General features: G+C 37.5%; 1 protein-coding gene across 11 annotated transcripts in view; it reads left to right on the forward strand.

The window, feature by feature from the left end:
- Window positions 1-290: 290 nt before the first annotated feature.
- LOC121328796 (plasma membrane calcium-transporting ATPase 2-like) overlaps window positions 291-18,639 on the forward strand; it is a 145,261-nt gene continuing 126,912 nt past the window's right edge. For 2 of the 11 annotated variants that reach the window (XM_041273861.1, XM_041273862.1), the window contains exon 1: window positions 960-1,634. The gene's annotated coding sequence lies outside the window, so the exon portion shown is untranslated. Of the gene's footprint in view, window positions 369-959; window positions 1,635-18,639 lie in introns of those variants that run through there. The other 9 variants (XM_041273855.1, XM_041273856.1, XM_041273854.1 and 6 more) reach the window with 8 other exon arrangements.

The following is an 18,639-nucleotide window of genomic DNA, read 5'->3' on the forward strand; positions in this document are numbered from 1 at the left end:
GTACCTGGCTCATAGTTCATTCAACATCAGCGTTCCCTAGCATTTTTTTTTTTATATTTGAAAACGTGAAACAACATAATTCAGTGACACTGTAACTGCCCAGCATGGAGGAGATAAGTAAAGATACGCTGCATCTTCAAACGTTGACATTTAGGCGAATACTTTTGTCAATGAAAACCACACTGAGTGCCCCTTTTCAGTCTCTCTCTCTTTTTTTCCCAGGCTCTGCTTGTGTGGTACGTAATGGAAAAATCCCAGTCACTTAAGTCTACTGTAGTTTCAGTCTCCCTTGCCCTCTCTGGCAGGATATTTTACAAACACAACACTCTTCATAGGAACACCAAAAACACATAGCAACAAAAACATAGGTAAGCATTCATCTTTGCAAAAGAGTTCTTTTTAAGCCTGAATCTTCCATTTGTGTTTACTAAAACCTTTTTCCAGCTCGTAGCGCTATATATATTATATATATATATATATATATATAGATACATATCATATATATATATATATATATATATATATATATATCTGGTATGTACATACATTCCAGTATGTTTGGGAGAAGTACACGGATTCTCTTTTTGCCTAAAGGTTAAAAACAATGCAGAAATAACTTAACACCTTCGTTTGAAAGAAAGTTTTGGAATAAAACTTTCTTTTTCAGAACAATATTTTTACTTTAAAAAAACCTGTTCAACAATAACAAAACTAAATTCGCTGCTTTTAATTAACAAATATAACCGGTAATTAAAATAATAAAATAATAATAATAATAATAATAATAATAATAATAATAATAATAATAATAATAATAATAATAATAATAATAATAATAATAAATAATAACCTGATAAATATGTCCCCAGTATAGTAGTGCTTAATGGCTTTAGTGCAAATCTAAAGTATTAATTAGAAGCCTGGATTAGCATTGTGCTGGTAATGTGTCAGACCTCTTTTCAGCAAATCGAGATAAAGGGATAATGGTGAATGCGAAGCAGTTACTGTGCGCTGGTCGATAGCTTTTACACTGTTAATATATGCTTCGAAATGTCCCCACGCCATAAGTATAAATTCTACATTTTTTCTTATGCTTCGTTCAGGTGTCAGTCTTTACTTTGCTTTTTACACCACCAGTAGATGTAGTGTATCACTTTAGTGTACTGCAAAACACCCTCACTGCAGCTAAATCAATCACACCCCCCTCAGTAAATAGCCACATGTTACGGTACTTTTAAAAGGTCGGTCGCATGACATGAAAAGCGTGGAGAGACAGGTACATCTTCACTTTATAACTTTAAAAAAAAAACAAACAAACAAAAAAGTGTTCTGTCATAGCTGACTGTTTTCAAGCATTCACACAGACAAGTTACTTTAAGTTAGTTTGTCTTCGCTGCATTTAACATTGCACAGTACAAGTAGGTACAGTCAGACAGTAGCTTGCAAAATGTGCTGTTTAATCCACCTCGGGAGCCCTCGTGGAAAGGCGTTGTGCTGAAAATGGATTTGTCTTTTATAATTATGTGCGTTTGCGCTGCAAGAGTGTGAGCAGTGCTGAGTGACTTAGCAACAGCATCACTCCTGCAATACAACGTCCTCTTCGCTCTCCTCCCCACCACTCTTCTCAAACACAGGTAAGGGAACTCAAATAACCGTCTATTTTATGCAAACAGTGGAATCTGTTGAATGTCATATTCTATCGTTTCTAACAAAGTCATGTATGTTGTTTTTAATCAAAATGTCATTTGTTGACCTTGAAGTGGTGCATTATTATACGGGGGAGGGGGAAATCACCATCTTTTGCTGCCGGTGCTGTATTGCATATTTAAATACATCTGTTTTAGAACTACACTGGTATTGGATGCACGACAAAAAATGTAAATACCGAGTTTATTTATATTCTGCTTTCGAAGTTCAGTGGTTTAGGACCGCTGCAAACTGATGTGTTTGGTGCATGTCCTAAGTTTTTGTTTAATAACTCTGGAATTGTACTGCAATCGTTACTTAATTGTATCACATTCAGTAATTTTAAACGAATAACGTTAATTACATTATACAGGAATCTGTGCTTCACCATCAGTCATTCAGATTTAAACAATGAAACTGAAAGTCCAGCCGGTCAAATGTAATGTGCTGGTATCCGTTCACACGTTGTACTGGGGCAATGAGAATGTGCTTGCTATTCTTTCATTTATTTATTTATTTATTTTAAATAGTGTAATGTGTAAAATGAACGGAGTCTCTGTTAGATTATACGATATGGATCTTACAAATTTATAGCAATGTCATAGTGTAAAATGAAACAGTGAGCATCTGATTTAAGGAAACTTTCTATCCAGTATGTAAAACAATACTCCAGCTGGTCAGATTAAAATGTATGGAACTTAACCCTACAAGGACCAGACTCTGTGACGTTACATACAGGGCAAAGCTTTACAGGTATCACATGTGTTATTGTCATCAATAATGTTTCCTTTTATAAACGAATGATACAAATAATCAAAGAAATACAAAAAACAGAGAAGGGTGGAAAGCTTCTACTAGTCCTGCACCCATTGTAACTGTTTTACAGAGTTTACTTTTTAAGATGTTTCAGAAATAACAGTACAACTGTAACCATTTCCTCCCTCCCTTTAAAACCTGCTTGCAAATTTGTAAGCCAAATAGCCAATTATTACAGAACATGTTCAGCTGAGCTCTGTGCAAGGTCTGGCACATGGTCATTCTTTGATTCCAATTAGCTAGTTGGGTTTGATGCTTGCACATTCTGTCTTCCTTTAGCATGGCAACAGTTGTGGTGTGTTGTTTATGAATCACATTGTATTTCTATAAATAATTTTTACAATATTCCTTTGTCCAGTTAATGGTGTCACGCCCTTAGTCTTCACAGTTGGTTGAAAGGTGGCAGTTCAATGGTTTTACCATAGTAAAATCTGCAAAACTTGCAAGCATTACAATGAAAATGCCAGGCAATCCAAAATTAATGGACTGCACTGTAAACCAGCTTGTTAATTAATAAGTAAATTCATTGAAGGAATGCTAGTCCTCCCATGAGGTTGCTTGCAGAAAGAATTCAGTGTAAGAAAAAGCAAGACAGCTGCTTGTCAATTTTACCTGCAGCCCACGATCACTAGCAGCTGGTTAAGACCTTATTTGGCTAGCTATGTAAATAGGCTGAGCTATAGCATTTGCATAAGACATTCATTTAATTTCAGCACTGTGGTATTCCTATGGGTGCATTTGTTAATGTGGCTTTGTAATATATAATGTGACAGTTTTACAAAAGTATGGGCTGTTTTTGTAAGTACCAGTGTTGCTCACACTTCTAAGATTTTAGTTTGAAGCTCCCAAGGCAATTTTCAAAAAAACTCAAAATTAGACTTCATGACTTGCAGTGATGAAGAACAAACTGTAAAATAGATGCAGTATACAGTACATTGTCTTGTTAGCAGATATTCAAGTAAGGACCTTGCAAAATGATCTTTAGTTAATTGTATATGAATAAAAAGGGTGCCAGTGCTCTCCATGCTCATGCTAATTCATACAGTTCTTTCACATGGTAATTCAAGGGTTATTATACAAGAGAAAGGGTTCAGTACCAGGACAGAGGATCCCCTTAATATGTTAAAGTCCACAGGCTGGAATTTCAAACCCCCCAAAAATGTTCTTTAAAAAATGTGTGCGTGTGAAAATAGTCACTCATTCAATCAAAGTCAGTACTCAGCTTATCGGATTTCAGTCTTGGTTTTGAGTGTTGCACTCCAGTAAAGCTAGCGCTTTTTTTTATTAAATATTAATAAAAACTCTTCCTTGGTCATATTTTGCTCTAGCTGAGCATAATCGTTTCATGTTCAGCAATAACTAAAAACTCAATTGTAACACACTGTTTGTAGGAATCTAAAAAGAACTCGCTTTTCATTTCACATATGTTAACAAAAGATCATCTTCCTGTATTGATTAAATAAACTATGTAGACATCTGCCACGTATTGTACATTGCTTTCCAGGTCTGCAAAAGAAACCAGATGACCTGATATTCAGATGACCGTCACTGTCTAATTCTTCTGTCCTAGGCTTGTATTCTTCTCTCATCTTCCCATAGCTGCATGCACAGAGGAATGATGAAAATTAGGATCGCATCTGCAGAGGAGTGCAGTGAGTTTTACTAATGAGATGAGACTCTACTTATTAATCTGCCTGGACCGAGAGCACACTAAACACCTGTCAAGAGAGAGATGAGGAAGGAGTTACAGAAGCTATATCCAACTTCAGTCAAGGTTGTCAGAACAGGCCCTAGTCCCGCAGCACAATAAATGAGGCTGACTTTATTCAGTCAAATGTGCCCATATTTATTTTGTGAACAAACATGGGTACCCATCAGCAAGTGAAGTCATGCTGTATATCTGCAAGGTTCTACAGTGGTTATACATCCACTGATCATTTCCCCCGTTATTCATCATAAGGGTGGTTAAAAAATGATTTATCAACAATAGTACTAGGGTTCGGGTTTGTAGCTGTCCAATATAATATCTTTATTCATGCAGAATTAATTTGTGTCCAAGAAGCTTTGGGTTATTTACAGAAATACACAAGATATCATTAAAGCTCTCACCACTCTCAGGGGGTTATATAACACTGGATTCAGATGAGGGCAATACCAAAACTGCAGCATGATTGCATCTATGTGCCCCTCCACAGTAAAGAAAATGAAATACTGCATTGCATGTGGTCAGGTTTCTAGAGTACTATTGTACAAAGATATACATGCTTTGTAAGTTTACATGATAACAAAAGTTGGCAATCAGAACTGAATTAGCTAGCCTACTAAAATGGAATCATCCAACCCAGGCAATTCCCAAGATCAGAACAGATTAGTATGTTTCAAGAACTCCCCCACACACCTGATCTTCACAGCACTGGAAACACCTTCATGTTGAGCCTGAAGAGCATTCTGCAGCACACAAGGCATGACATGTTCTGTGTTTTGAGATAAACGAATGTGTGATATAATAAATGCATTGCCCACCACTGGAGCAACATCATCCCCTCATTTCAGAATATTTGAAATTTCAGTGGTAGAAACATTTACATTTGTAATGCCTTAATTATTGTGGGGCACTTTAAGAGAGCATCTACAGTAGTAGTATATGCCAGTATCTTTTGCCACCACGAATTAAGAAAGTATGCCTGCTTTATAACTGCATCAAAGCATTGCAAAGGGATCTGGAGTTTTCGGGTGAAATGGGGTTAAATACTGATTTAACAAATTCCATTTGAGGGGTCGTAAGTAGGCTATGTCATATAAACACGAAAACCAGAACCCCTATGTATGCTTTAAGCTAACGTGGAACAGATTACTAGTTGTTTTTATAGGCCACTGTAAAATCTGGCTAATTGGGTTTTCAGGCAGTTATAGCTGAGCTAGTGTTTCACACATAATTCTAGTGATCTTCTGCCATAGTTTTCCCCTAATGCAAATGAACCTATTTGAGTTGCACTGCATTCTAAAGGTGAGACGATCTTAACTCCTGGATTTAGGTTACTGCCAAATGTAAGGTGAACGCTAGCAGATGAACCCGGCTCACTGGTCTGTTTCACAAAGTAAAGGTTTACTTCATATATTCCTAAACATTTACAAATGGAAGCATTTATATGGTTAAGCTACCTGGCTCTCTGCCAGTATTACCGAGGATTATACTGGTAACTGCTTCCATTAAATTTAAAGGGCATTATAAAATGACAGAGTGTTTTGTTTGTTTAGGATTATTTCAGCAGGAGGATGTTTCAGGCATCTGTTCAGTGTTCACTAGTAGCTGACATCTCTAGAAACCGTTCTGTTTATATGTAACAGAGTGGAGGTGAGGCGCAAACTGGCAACCTTGCACACCGCAAGCAAGCGTCTTAACCACAATGCAAAAGAGTCGGGTTCGTCTGCATTTGTGGTTTTTGAGCTTTTAACTTCATCTCAGCGATGGGACGGGACAGAATCCGTTACGGCAGTGTTTCACACAGCATTGCCCGTTACATATACACAGACGAGTTACAGCAAAAGCAGACACCGCTCAACACTATTCTCTGCTCATGAGAGTGATGCAGCCTCCATGGCAGATCTCTCTGGCACTGCCACACTTTGTGCCAATAAACGTAATTAACGATTGCAATTTTTGTGATGCGATAAACAGGTTTGAAACTTGTTTTACATAGCATTCAATGAACTGCGTTCAGTTGTATTTTTGTACTTCGTTGCTTGTTCTGGGTTTGCATTGATTTAGTGCAGGATGACGTTCGTGTCCTTTTGTCCTTTGACTGAGCCACCTAAACCACAAGCCCTTTACATTATTGTACCTGGCAGATTCAATTCAGTCAAGGTCGGGGCTTTTTTATGCTGAATCTTTTAATGAAGTGTACCTTCTGGTTGAAGACTTTCTCAGTGATGGAAGATACATTCTCATATGATAAGCAAATTATTAGACACTTCTGGGGACTTTTTATGAAATCTCTGACCTCTGTAGTCTTGCTGCAGCAATGCTTCAGCTGCAGGTCTATAACCTATAATACATTCCAGCTTTGTGCCAGAGCGTTGGGAGTCTGCCAGCTTTTACAAATGAAGTGACCAGATTTGGATAATTTGTTATTTAATGCCTGAATAACGTTTATTAAACACTGGCGTAAACAGTAATGGTACCGTTCACTGCAGCAACAGGGTTGTATGTGGAATTTTATGAATTAAGGTTCTGCTCAAAAGTAATAAATGGGACACTATATAGGGGTGGCCCAGAGAGCCAGAGTTGTCATAGGACTACTTTTTCATACACTAGAGACACATTCTGTCTTCTATTTGGCATGCAAAACAGCATGTACTGCATCATGAAGAATTACCATTTTGACATGCACCTTATTCTTTGCTAAATTCATTTTTGTGGTTCAGAGATTAAATAAAAGGTTTGCTTTTATTTTTGTACTTATTTTTCCTTTCTTGTTGAGAAAATTATAATGTACAAAAAGAAATGCTCTTTATAATCAAAGCAATGGCCTTACAAGGAGAACGTGGTAAAACAGTTACAATTAAAGTCAATAATAAGCAAGCAAAATGTTATGGGGATATATGCATAGACCACTATGCTGGCCATAAATTCACCACCACTTTAACATACACAACAGAAGTCAGTCTAGAGGCGTAAGGCTGGACAGCATTAGAATACAGCACTTAAAAAACCAACATGTGCTTATGAAGGTTGAGGCTTTTCTGATGTGATGGGTAAATGACCTTTGCAGACTCGCTGCCAACCCCCTATCTGTTTGGTGGACGCTGGATGGCACAAGCTGTCTTGTTCTGCTTGGAAACAAACACCCATTCAGTATGCTCTAGGTGCACCCTGCTGGCATGCAGGAGAATGTGCCCTTAGTTAATCATGAAGGGCAACCATGCTAAACTGTTGCCTCCTCTTCCATACACTTCAAAATTGATTCTGTTGCTAGAAAATTTCTGTCCTAGGTAATATTTTCCAATACCTGGAGACATGCCAAATAGTTATATTATTTTTTTCCCTCTGCATTCTATAAAGTTACCCCAGACTGACTGACGAAACTGAATTTGCTAGGCTTAATGCAATTGAAAAGTACCCCAGGTATACCACTCTTCATTTTTCACAGGAATCTGCTGTTTACATTTGTAATATCTTATCATTCAAAGGCATGCACTTTTGTTTACAGATCGAACGAGTTTCATGAATGTCAGATCTCCAATTTGCAAGGCAATGTTCTGTTCCACGTGCAAGTGCATTGAAAGCTGGGCTTTGTTGATGTTAATGGCTTCCAGAAATCGAATGTGCCGTGCCAACATTTAAATCAAAATGTCAGGAAGTAGCCTTTTTTTCAGAAGTATTTTGGCTTGTTTTTCACTTTTGTCAAAATTATTGCTAGCTTCATAAACAGTGGTAGTAGTAAGTAAGGCTGCTTGAGCATATTTCTCTTTTTATGCCCCCTTGCTGTATTTGTACACAGAGAAAGCACAGGAAGGATAGTTTGGCATGGTTAGGAATGTTTTCTTTTTTTTTGTTCATACTTCTAGGAATCTGGTGATTGCTCATATTTCATTTTATTAGCTTAATTATCTCAAAGGGAGGTACATACTGTACATTGTATGTTTTTTTTTTTTTATTATTATTCAAGAGTAATCAGGTGCAACACATTTTATCAAATTCAACAGAGGTAGGCTGATGCAAACACATTTTAGGAATCAAATTATAATTTTTAATCCTGTGTGTAAAAAAAAAAAAAAAAAAAAAAAAAAAATCTGTTTTATTAGTTGAAAACCTTGTTAATGTGCCAAACTGCTGTGAGAGTTTGATTCACCTCTAAAGGGTCAGTCCTGCTGCAAGGTGAGGATGTGCTGTTGTTAATGCCGCTAGCCTGAGTCATTTTGAACACCGTTTACTGGACAATGCTTAGCAATTAGAATCCATGTCTGATATGGAAAATGTGCTCCAGCTGAGATAATAGACTAGCATAGTGTTTGCATGGGGGCTGTTTACCCAGCTGTTGGGAGATGTTTTGGTTTTGGTCTAGTGAAGTCAGGATTAGCTTGTAATTCTCAGCTCCACCTATTTTCAACACTTTTAAAGGTTCTGTTTTGTTTTAATTTATTTATCAAAACCACTTAGTCCATGAGGAATAGATTTGTGTTGGTAATTTTTTAAGATTACAATTCAGATTATTATCCCTGGTGATGAGTTGGTTACAACCTGGATCTCACATGCTGAGGTTTTTATTTTTGAGTGCTCTGCTTAAAGCAAAGATTAAAAAAAGAGACTTTAATAACGTTGATACATTCGTGGCATGTAAAATATAAACTATGGATCTCAATGGTGTATCTTTAAAGCAGTGCCCTCTGTGTGCTACAGTTATTGAAACAATAACTTTGATGTATTGTTCGTAAATACCAAGGAGAACTGTTTTTTTAATGAGTTACGTGTTGTTGATTTTTGATTTATCCCCATTTAGATAATTAAAAACAGGTTCCATGTGCTTACGTTTGCAGTAGGAGATGTTTGTACTTGATGCCATAAGGTAGAGCCCTCTGGTTTTGTAAGCCAGCAAAATGATTGTGTATCCTTGTACTGTACTTGCTTTGTGATCAAAGCCTGACATGCTAAATGTTTTCCTCCTCTAAAGCCTTTGTTAATGTTTTTTGGTAAGATACAGAAAGGTCAATCATTCATTCAGTATGGAAGTTTAGCCTCTTTTAGTTTGCAGCGTATTTATTCAGTGACCTTGGCGTACCTGACAATAAAGACAACTTTTTCTCCAGGACATTAAAGCTAGTGCCATGGCTGCTGAAAATGACCCTCCCTTCCCTTGTGGAGTAATTTATTTCTCTCCCAATTCCCACCAGATACCCAATGCACTATCTTACATTATGAACAATTTCCCAATTCCTTTTTCATAAGAGCTCTTAGAGGATTTAACCTTACAGAGTAGTTTCAAGGGGGTACCACATGAAATGACGAATGGATTCCAAATACAGTGATGTGACACTGTACACTTAGATCCCTTGGTTGTGAACTACAGCCAATAAATATTGAACAGACATCATGGTCAGATGTAACAGATCCAGACATTTTCTTTTTTAAATCATCGTTGCATTCCATAAAAACAATATACCTGAAACATAGATGATTTGACAGTTTTATTACTGGTAACCCAGATGACCAGTCAGGCTTTGGTACTTTTAGAAAGATTTCCGCACTTTGATAGGTTGTGTTTTAAGAGAATACTGGATTAGTGAAGCTGGCTTTCATACCTTTGAAGGATAGCTTAGGTCTACATAAAAAGAAAATGCCTTTTCCCTTCAACAACATTTGTTCATTAGCGCCCTTGAAGATAGTGTTCTCTCATAACACTGAAAAAATAATTCATAAATAATAAAGCACCCTTTAAAGGGTTGCATTTCTTTAAAAATGATCTTTCCACAATATAACCATGTCCTTTGTTCTAAATCCACAGATTCTAATGGCAAATTGAAAAAGCATCTAACAATGCCTCAGCAGCTCACATACTTTACATGAATACTAAAATGCAGGCTTATTTACATTACATTCAACTGTTCTCTTTTTGACCGGGCGCGTTTGAATTTCTACAGCTGCTTCAGTGCTCCCGATAGATTAGGAATTAGAAAATTCACACTCGCTGTTTATTACAATCACATAATGGGGTTTGCTAGCTTGACATCTCTCCTGGCAAGCTGCAGAACAGAGTGAAATAGAGTGGTATGATCTTGCTCGCTCTGCTACCTGCCTTGAGACTGATGTCAGGAGTGCACACATATCGCACCTGTAAACAGCGTTTATTACTTGCCTGATGCCTAAATTAATCTTCAATTATGTGTCAGCGCTACAGTGAATTGCTTGCCTGAGTTGAGTTTTTCTTTCTCCTACTGTGACATGTAGTCCGTAGCGACTCCTCACAATGTGACCAGGTAACTGGTGGCAGCTGCTCTGGGCAAGGGCATGCTCAAGTGCTCCCAGCCGTGGAGGTACAGTAGCTGCTTCGCCTGCCCTGTGACGGCATCAACTTGAGTTTCAATATCGCTGTGCTGAGCAGAGCTCCAGAGAGTTTCCCAGGCTTGTTCTGCAAGAACACCCACCAAAATGTGGTGACCCCCTCAGAATTTAAATTGAGGAAAATTATCAGGCAAAATCAAACTGAAAGAGTGATGATGCATCTTTGTTTGGTAGCTAATATGTTCTCTGGCTCATTGTAACTTATTGTGGTAAATGGCCAATAATGTGTTTATTTCTGGTGTGTTTTGGTAGCCCATATGCTGTAAGGAATTGATGATTCAAAGCTCAAGTGTGTTACATTGAAAACTCATTTTATATTCTGTGCTGCTTGTTTATTTGAGTGAATTGCTTTTTTGCCCCTTGAGTACAAATCTACTGTCAATCTTCCAAGTTTAGAAATGGATTTGTGGCAATTTTTGGCTTCAGATTTTAGCATTGATCTGTTTGTATGGCCTGATAACATTTAATCAAATACGTCCAGTGATTCAGCAACAGAAAGACAATAACCCTATAATGGGAAGTCATCTAAAACACCTTCTTTCCAACAAGGTAAAACATTTGGCGCTGCAAGGTGTTTGCTTACCTGATAACCAGGTATGTGACTACTCAGTTCTTCTTGAGGTATTGGTTAAACTATAGGAGAGCAAGTCTGACCTTTCTTGAGTGTCTGATGACTTGTGATTTAGGCATCCATTAATATGGTCTGATACCTACAGAACTGTAATTACTTATGTTATTCTCAAAGACTCTAGACACAATGGCTCTTCAGGTGTTAGAAATGGAAAATTGGATCTGTTAATCAATATTATAGAGGGCTGCTAGAGATAAATCATCCCAATAGCTCTTATCACCACACACTTCTCATGATGTAGTTAATTCATGAGTGCTTTACTGTGGGTATTGAATTTATTGAGGATATAAATTATATATTGCCATACAAATCCCAATGGTTTGGGGTTGAAAGTTTCAACACACCATTCAATTTGCATCGTTAACTGCCTGACTGAAATGTGTGCCAACAACTATTATAACTTAATCAATATTCATAACAGATGTGCTTATGCAGGGCTTGTCACACACTGCTGAGATGCCATGCTAAAAATATCAGTATATTATTAATGCTTGTTGATTGGTTAAATCTATATTGACAGTGGAGGGAAGTCACGTGAGGTTAGGTACTGTATGAAGCTTTTTCAAATTATTATTTTTGTGTACTGTATTAGCTCTACATGTATCTATTGTGATATGCTATATATTTGGATTAAAAAGCCTGGGATACATTATCCTTAAAGACATCCGAGAAGATTATAATACTTTATATTATTTTAAGTAATATTTCATTGGGAGGCAGTGCCTAGTTGGGGGGAATCTCAGTACGTTTTCTTTCAAAAGTAAATACGGAATTTTAAATACAGTATTTTATTGCTCTACCCCAATTTCACCCCAAGAAGGTCTTGCTAGCTAGTGTTTGTATGTAACTCGCAATTCATCTTATGAACAGTATTAACTCTTCAAATCAGTTATCCCAGATTTCTAATACTGTAATTCATTTAAAAGTGTTGTTCCAGAAAATATTACTAAAAGTAAATGTATCATTATTATTCTTTTAAGAAATTCTGGATATTAAAATCCTTCAAATACTGTACCACCCAATACCTCCATTACACCTAAAGCTGTGATGTTAAGTATCGTGCAATCAGATGTCACTGAAACTTACATTCCATGAAACCGTATCTGACAGAGATACCCGAGTTGTCTTCTAATGCCAGCGATCATGTTCAGGTGTTATTTTAAGGGCAATTTCCATTCGTCATCATGCCTGAGTTCATCTGATCAATAATTTATTGTATTGACTTTAAAGAAGTTTTGTGATGCTATGGGATAATTTTATTTAACTGCACCTGTCACATGACTTTATTTTGGACCCAGGTGCTGGTCACTCATTAGCCTTGTAAAGTTGGATCAGCTGTCTCATGCCTCTTTTATTCCTGTCATTCAGGGTTTCTCATTTCAGATAGCCTTTGCTTTTGTTTCTGTGGTTCTCGTTTTGAAACAATTTAATCTGCTCACTGTACTTCTGAAAACGCTGGAGCCTAGAAGGTCAAAAGGATAAATGTAACATCTTGAATCTTGCACACGTGTCAAAACTACAAAACAACAAAAAACAATTAGATGGGTGTTTGCTTGTCAAGACAAATAACGCCAGTGTGCTTGCATGATTATGTTCATTGATCTCAGCCAGTAGGTGGGCGTGTTTAGTGGTTTCTGCAGTTAAACAGGTTATATTTCCACTCCATCACGAAGGCATACATAAATTGTGAGATCAGTCCAGCAAGTCATTCACAATAGGGGTGGTTAATAGTTTTAATCGTTTAAACGTTTTCTAAGGTGTACAGTACATGTGAAATATAGAGGTCAACTCAGGGCCGGATTAAAGGATGCAGAGGCACTACGTTAACCAATATTTTGTGAGCCCTATGAGAGTATGAGCGGAGCGGAGCGAGCCAACTGAATACGGAGTGGGGGAGCGGAGCGCAGGGAGGACATTTCCAGCCCATGCTTTCACAGCACTGAGAAGAGCTGAGCATGGTTTTATTTTTTTTAAATACATGTTTGGCCATGGAGTTTGCACAGAAAATTTTAAAAAAAGAAGGTGACAAATACAGCTGCAGTCGCTATACAGTATTTCCCATCATGCCTGTGCATGGTAACCATTAATTTTCCAGTTTCAAACCAAAATTACTTTTATGTTTTGCAGAAAATGTGAGAAATGTCATCAGTGTGTCTGACTGCGGTTACTACATAGCGTTGTACGGTTATGAACTAAAAAAATATATATATATATATAAACACAGATTTCATAACTTACTTTATTTTCAACTTACACATTTTTTCAGTACCAATCAATAATAATGAGAAAGCGTCTTCGAATTGATAACTTGTCTGAGCACTTTAAGTACGTAAATTGATCCTGATTCATACAATTTATCCTTCAGACATGCCTCTGATGTAGTAAGACTAGGAATGGATCTCTCCCAGGAGGTAGAGGGCATGGGGCTTTAGTATTGTTTGTACATTAGCAGGAAGTTGCTTGCGTGAGAGACTCAGAGAGCAGGAATGCTGTAATCGAGAAATAAATGCCTAGCCGTCATAAAAAAACATAATTAACCAAAAGCAAGCTTCTGTGCGCCTCTCTTTCTGTGTGTGTGGGCCCGTCCGCCTGCATGCAGTTTTTGTCAAACGTCCCAAACCCCAAACAAATGGTGACCTTTCGGGGGCCCCTATTCTGCTGGGTGCCTACGCTATAGTGTAATTTGCATCCAGGTTTATCCAGCCCTGGGTCAGTACACTGTATGGTTATTTTTGCATAAAAGAAATATTGTGTCATAAAAAGTGGGCCTTCTAATGTTGCATTTTTTGATTGGTTACAAAACTTCCCAATATGTTAATGTTTAAATGTGTTTAATACTAAATGTAGAAAATTAAACACGCTACAGCATTCCTAATTCACTTGTAAGCTGCCTTGAAAGCGAACAAACATCCATACAAAAAAATAATAATAATAATGACTGCATTTGGGATGTGTTTTTATATATAAGCTACAGTGTTTTATCCTTAATGCATTTTTGCATTACGTGTGGCTTTCCAGGTTGGTATTTCTTTAGCAAAATTACTATTGATTGCTTGTCTACCTACTGTTAATCCCGGTTGGGATTGTTGGAGGAATTCCAGTGTACATCACTGCTCCGAAGCATGGAAAAGGAGGCGGGAGATGAGATCTTGCTGGGATTTAATTATGTCAATTCCTGACAGAATGCAGACCTACAGTACATGCAAGGAAATGGATAGTAAAGATGTAAGTGGAACACAGTAAACCTGCACAGTGACACGTTGTGCCTGCTCAATGTAATTAATATGCCTCAAAGTTGTTCTTTCATTTCTAACTAAGCAAACTATAGTACAGTGTAATTAAATAATTAGTATTTAATGCAGCGTTATGTGTTCAATCTTTGCCCCACACGCAGTGAGTTTTTGATTTCACTTTGGCTTGTAAATGTGTAATAAATCATTATTTCATTAGTTTCATGTCAAAGGTTATAGGGACAGGCTTTATTAATCCCACCAAGAGAATTCATTGCACTTTAGATTCACTGACAATGAAATCACTAATTTAATTTGGCTATGGATATGGATTGCTGCTGGAGGTCATTTGAATATTGCTGCATTCAGTAAATGTCAGAAACTTGGACACTGCATAACCCAGACAGTCAGAATAGATTTCAGTCAGCTGGGAAGTTCATGTATATTCCATACTGTGTCTCAGTCAAATTGATTGTTATGATCCGGGGCTGGCTCTCCAGGGCTTTGCCTGTCATTCCTCAGAATGTAGTAGGTGACCACCTTGTCACAAACATCCCATCTGTTTATGTTGTATTTTATAAGAACATGCTCTCCCTGCTTACCATCAAAGGAACCCAACACTGTTTTCAATGACATTGACATCTTAGATGCCTATTGCTATTTTTGAAGTGCCCCAGGAAGAATGAGTCAGAAGAATTCTTTATTATACAATATTATTAGTGCAAAGGATAGAATCTGAGGAGTATTGCAGAGTAATAATAGTAATGAGGAGTATCTTTCATTGTTTCTGAATCACCATTGCACAGGAGAAAGAAAGCCTGTGGATGCAGTTTTGATTATGTACAAAAACAGCACATAGGTGCATTCTTACCATTATCGTGCCTTGGTTATTGAAAGTGCAATTTAAACTATTTTCCAGATAATAGGAAAAACAAACAAAAAAAAAAGATTTTATTACATTTGATTACTCTGTAGATCCAAATCACAAAACAAAGGATCCAAAATAATATACACCTACTGTTTTAGTCATCATCATACTGTCCTATCATGTTACTCTATATTTTGTTCAGCCATTTCATTTTTATGATTATCTGGCACCCGCCGCTTTTTGCCATGTCAAGTAGGCCAGCTGTTACCATTAGCATCAAGAATACAATATATCTCACTGGAGCACTGGAAGATGGGAATGTCCAAGCTGCTCAGCATCGCTGGACTGTTCGATGCACAAACAATAGAAAGCAGGCACAGCCTTTCAGAAAAAATAACTTAAGCTTAAGAACAACATTTCCTGTTTCTATTGCAGAATGTCTACCCAGCTAAAGTAAGCAATCATCAGATAAAGGAAAAAAAAAATCATTTGTGTAGATTGAGTCATTCCAAGCCTTACCAGCTACCTGAATACTTGTTTCACCTGACTTTAGAACAAGTTCCAAGGTTTTTATGGTTATGTCCTCCTGAGATTATAAATTATATGTCATAGAAAGACAGAGGGAGACAGGTTCGCATCCTGGCTGTGCCGAGTGTCCGGTCTTCGCGGGGGAGTCCGAAGGAAGCGTTGCATTGACTCTGCATTAACCCGTGGGTTAGGGAGGCAAAACCGGCAAGGTCTGCTTCTCCTCATCGAGCTACAACGAATCCTGGCCAGGCATCCAGTGAGCTCAGAGCAGACACCTGCAGGGCTGGGCTTTGTCCTTCAGAGGCTGGCAATTTGTTGGTAAATCGGCTGTCGAGTTCCTGGATGTAAAAGAGGAAGCTGGCTTTGTTGTGGGATTGGAGGACGCCCACTGAACCTATGGATCTTCCCAATCTGGGGAGAAAACCGGGGATAAAATCATTGGGCACTCAACATTTTTCAAATAAAAAAAAATCATAATAAAGGGTGAGAGAGGAAACCACCAAGCAGTCCTTTGTAATTCTGTGGAAGGATAGAAAGTTTGTACGATCGACAGATCAGACGTTAAAGATGTCTCTCCCTCTCCAGCTTTAATGCAGTGTGAACCTCTAAAGGCTTACTCGTTTCTGTGGTGTACTAAGGGAACAGAAAGCAAGTTCCTTTAGATAGTGAAGTGTCAAGCAGACCCTCCAGCAGTCTGTTTGAAGTCTGTTGTTTTATGTTGTGTGAATGCTAAGCATGAGCTGGGCCTCTATTTTTATACAATGGAAGGTTTATATGTTACACCTGATGGAGGTGTGAAATGTAAGTGGATTATACTGGCATAGTTAAATGTAACTTGATTGTGCCAGTCAAATTAAAAAAAAAAAGTATGAAATATGTTTCAGTTACATTTTGCATCTGGAGACTCATATTCCGGAAACCAATTCTTTGTCTATTATATAACAACAGATATGTAAACTACAGAAATAAGCTACAGCATATCAATTTAGTGGAAAGTGGCTTCATCAAAGAACCAGACAGTGAGGAGAGAATCAGATATTTAGGCAGGTGAGCTTCAGCCAGCAAATGTGTCTCTGAGCCCTGGGGCCACGGGAATTGCTGTTTGCTAGGACCTTACAGCTCATCCATAAACTAAGAAATAAAATGTCTCTGTCAAATTGGACCTTTTACATTATGTCTAATGGGGCAACATTCCCCAGGTAAATACTGCTATTATGGAGTACTTTCTGTGTTATTACCTGAGAAAGAACTGTAAATGTTCTCATCCAGACAGGTGGTACGTTTTCTGCAGAAAGCAGAGTCTGTAGAAGTGCCATCTGCTGTCTTGTTTTGCTCTTCCTCTACAGTTTGACCGCTATAATAACTTGAGGACAGGCTCACACTGATCCTTGCATGGACATCCAGGGGGCAGACATGATTGAAAGTCTTTTTGAGACTGCAGTTCTAAAAGAGCAATGCTTTAAAAGGTATCTGCTTCTGTGCAAAGTTTGCATCTTTTTTTTTTTTTTTTTTTTTTTTTTACTGCAATGCAGTACAAAAGCTTTTGTGCTTATTTTATGGCTATTTTTCGTTTGTATCAACTAAGACTTGACATTGAACCAACATTGTATTCAAAAGGATCAAACCACTTAATTAAGTTTGCAAATGTGGGTTTGAAAGTTGATCACTGTCTTTATTTACCAGTCACCTATAAGTGCTGTATAATGTGGTTGCCTTCCATTCTCTGCACCTAAGTATTCTCGATTGCTAGGCAAGTAATCCCAAAATAATTTTCCAGACCAAAGGGAGGTCTGATGGTCAGACCACATCCCTTCAGCCAAGCAAATTTGAAGCAAAGTTTAAATGTAACATGAATAATAAATCTGATACATTATTATTATTCACTCAGTTTAGGATGTTGTTTTGAACTGATCCAAAATGGGGTGTGCATAGTTTAAAATATTAAATAATCATTTTAGTAATCACATCAAGCTTGTGAATGTATTCTAGAATGCACCATGTATTTTTTAAAGTCATATAGTACTGCATTCTGGAAAATCATTTAAGCAGTGTGGCTCTAAAATATTGATTGACGTCCTGATAATATTAGTATGCTTAACAAATGACTTTTCTAGCAAAAGCTATTCCTATTACATTTTAAAAGGGTGAGTTGTAGTTGGCATCCTTGATAGTCATCCATTTATGCCTTCAGCACTCATAAGGATCTATATTAAAAATGCATGAAAACTTTGTATTTAACATGGAAGCATATCTAACGAGTATACTTCATATAGGTGAAGCTTGTAATACCATCTTTGGGATTAAGCACACTGTTCCATGTTTCATGTGCTTGCTTGTAACTCTTTTTGCTTGTCAATCAGCAGTATTGAAATTACTGAGATAACTCACATCCATTCATATTAATACCTCGTGAGATCCCATGGCTTGCTACTCACTTCACAGCAACAGAATAATGATCCGCAGTGTAATTCATTACAGCCTCTGACTTTCTATCATTATCCCCTGGTGGGGAAAGGGTCTATACATAATCTCATAATCTCGCACTCGCATTGTCACTGCACTTACATCATTATAAAGAACTGCTTATCCAATTGTTGTAAAACTTGGTTAAAACATTCTTTAGCAGAAGTTATTGGTGGTTTACTTTCCCAAGATTCTGATTTTGCATTTACAGCTATGGCGGCAGTGGATATATGCTACCAATATACTTTTTATGGTAGCTCGAACTAGATGGATCTAGATAGGGACGAGTTCTAAATACGAAAATAAAAGGGCAAGGATCTGAATAAACCCAAGAGTTAACCAAGAACCTCCTGGAAGC

The sequence above is a fragment of the Polyodon spathula genome, chromosome 16 (assembly GCF_017654505.1).
Source record: "Polyodon spathula isolate WHYD16114869_AA chromosome 16, ASM1765450v1, whole genome shotgun sequence".
NCBI lineage: Eukaryota > Metazoa > Chordata > Actinopteri > Acipenseriformes > Polyodontidae > Polyodon > Polyodon spathula.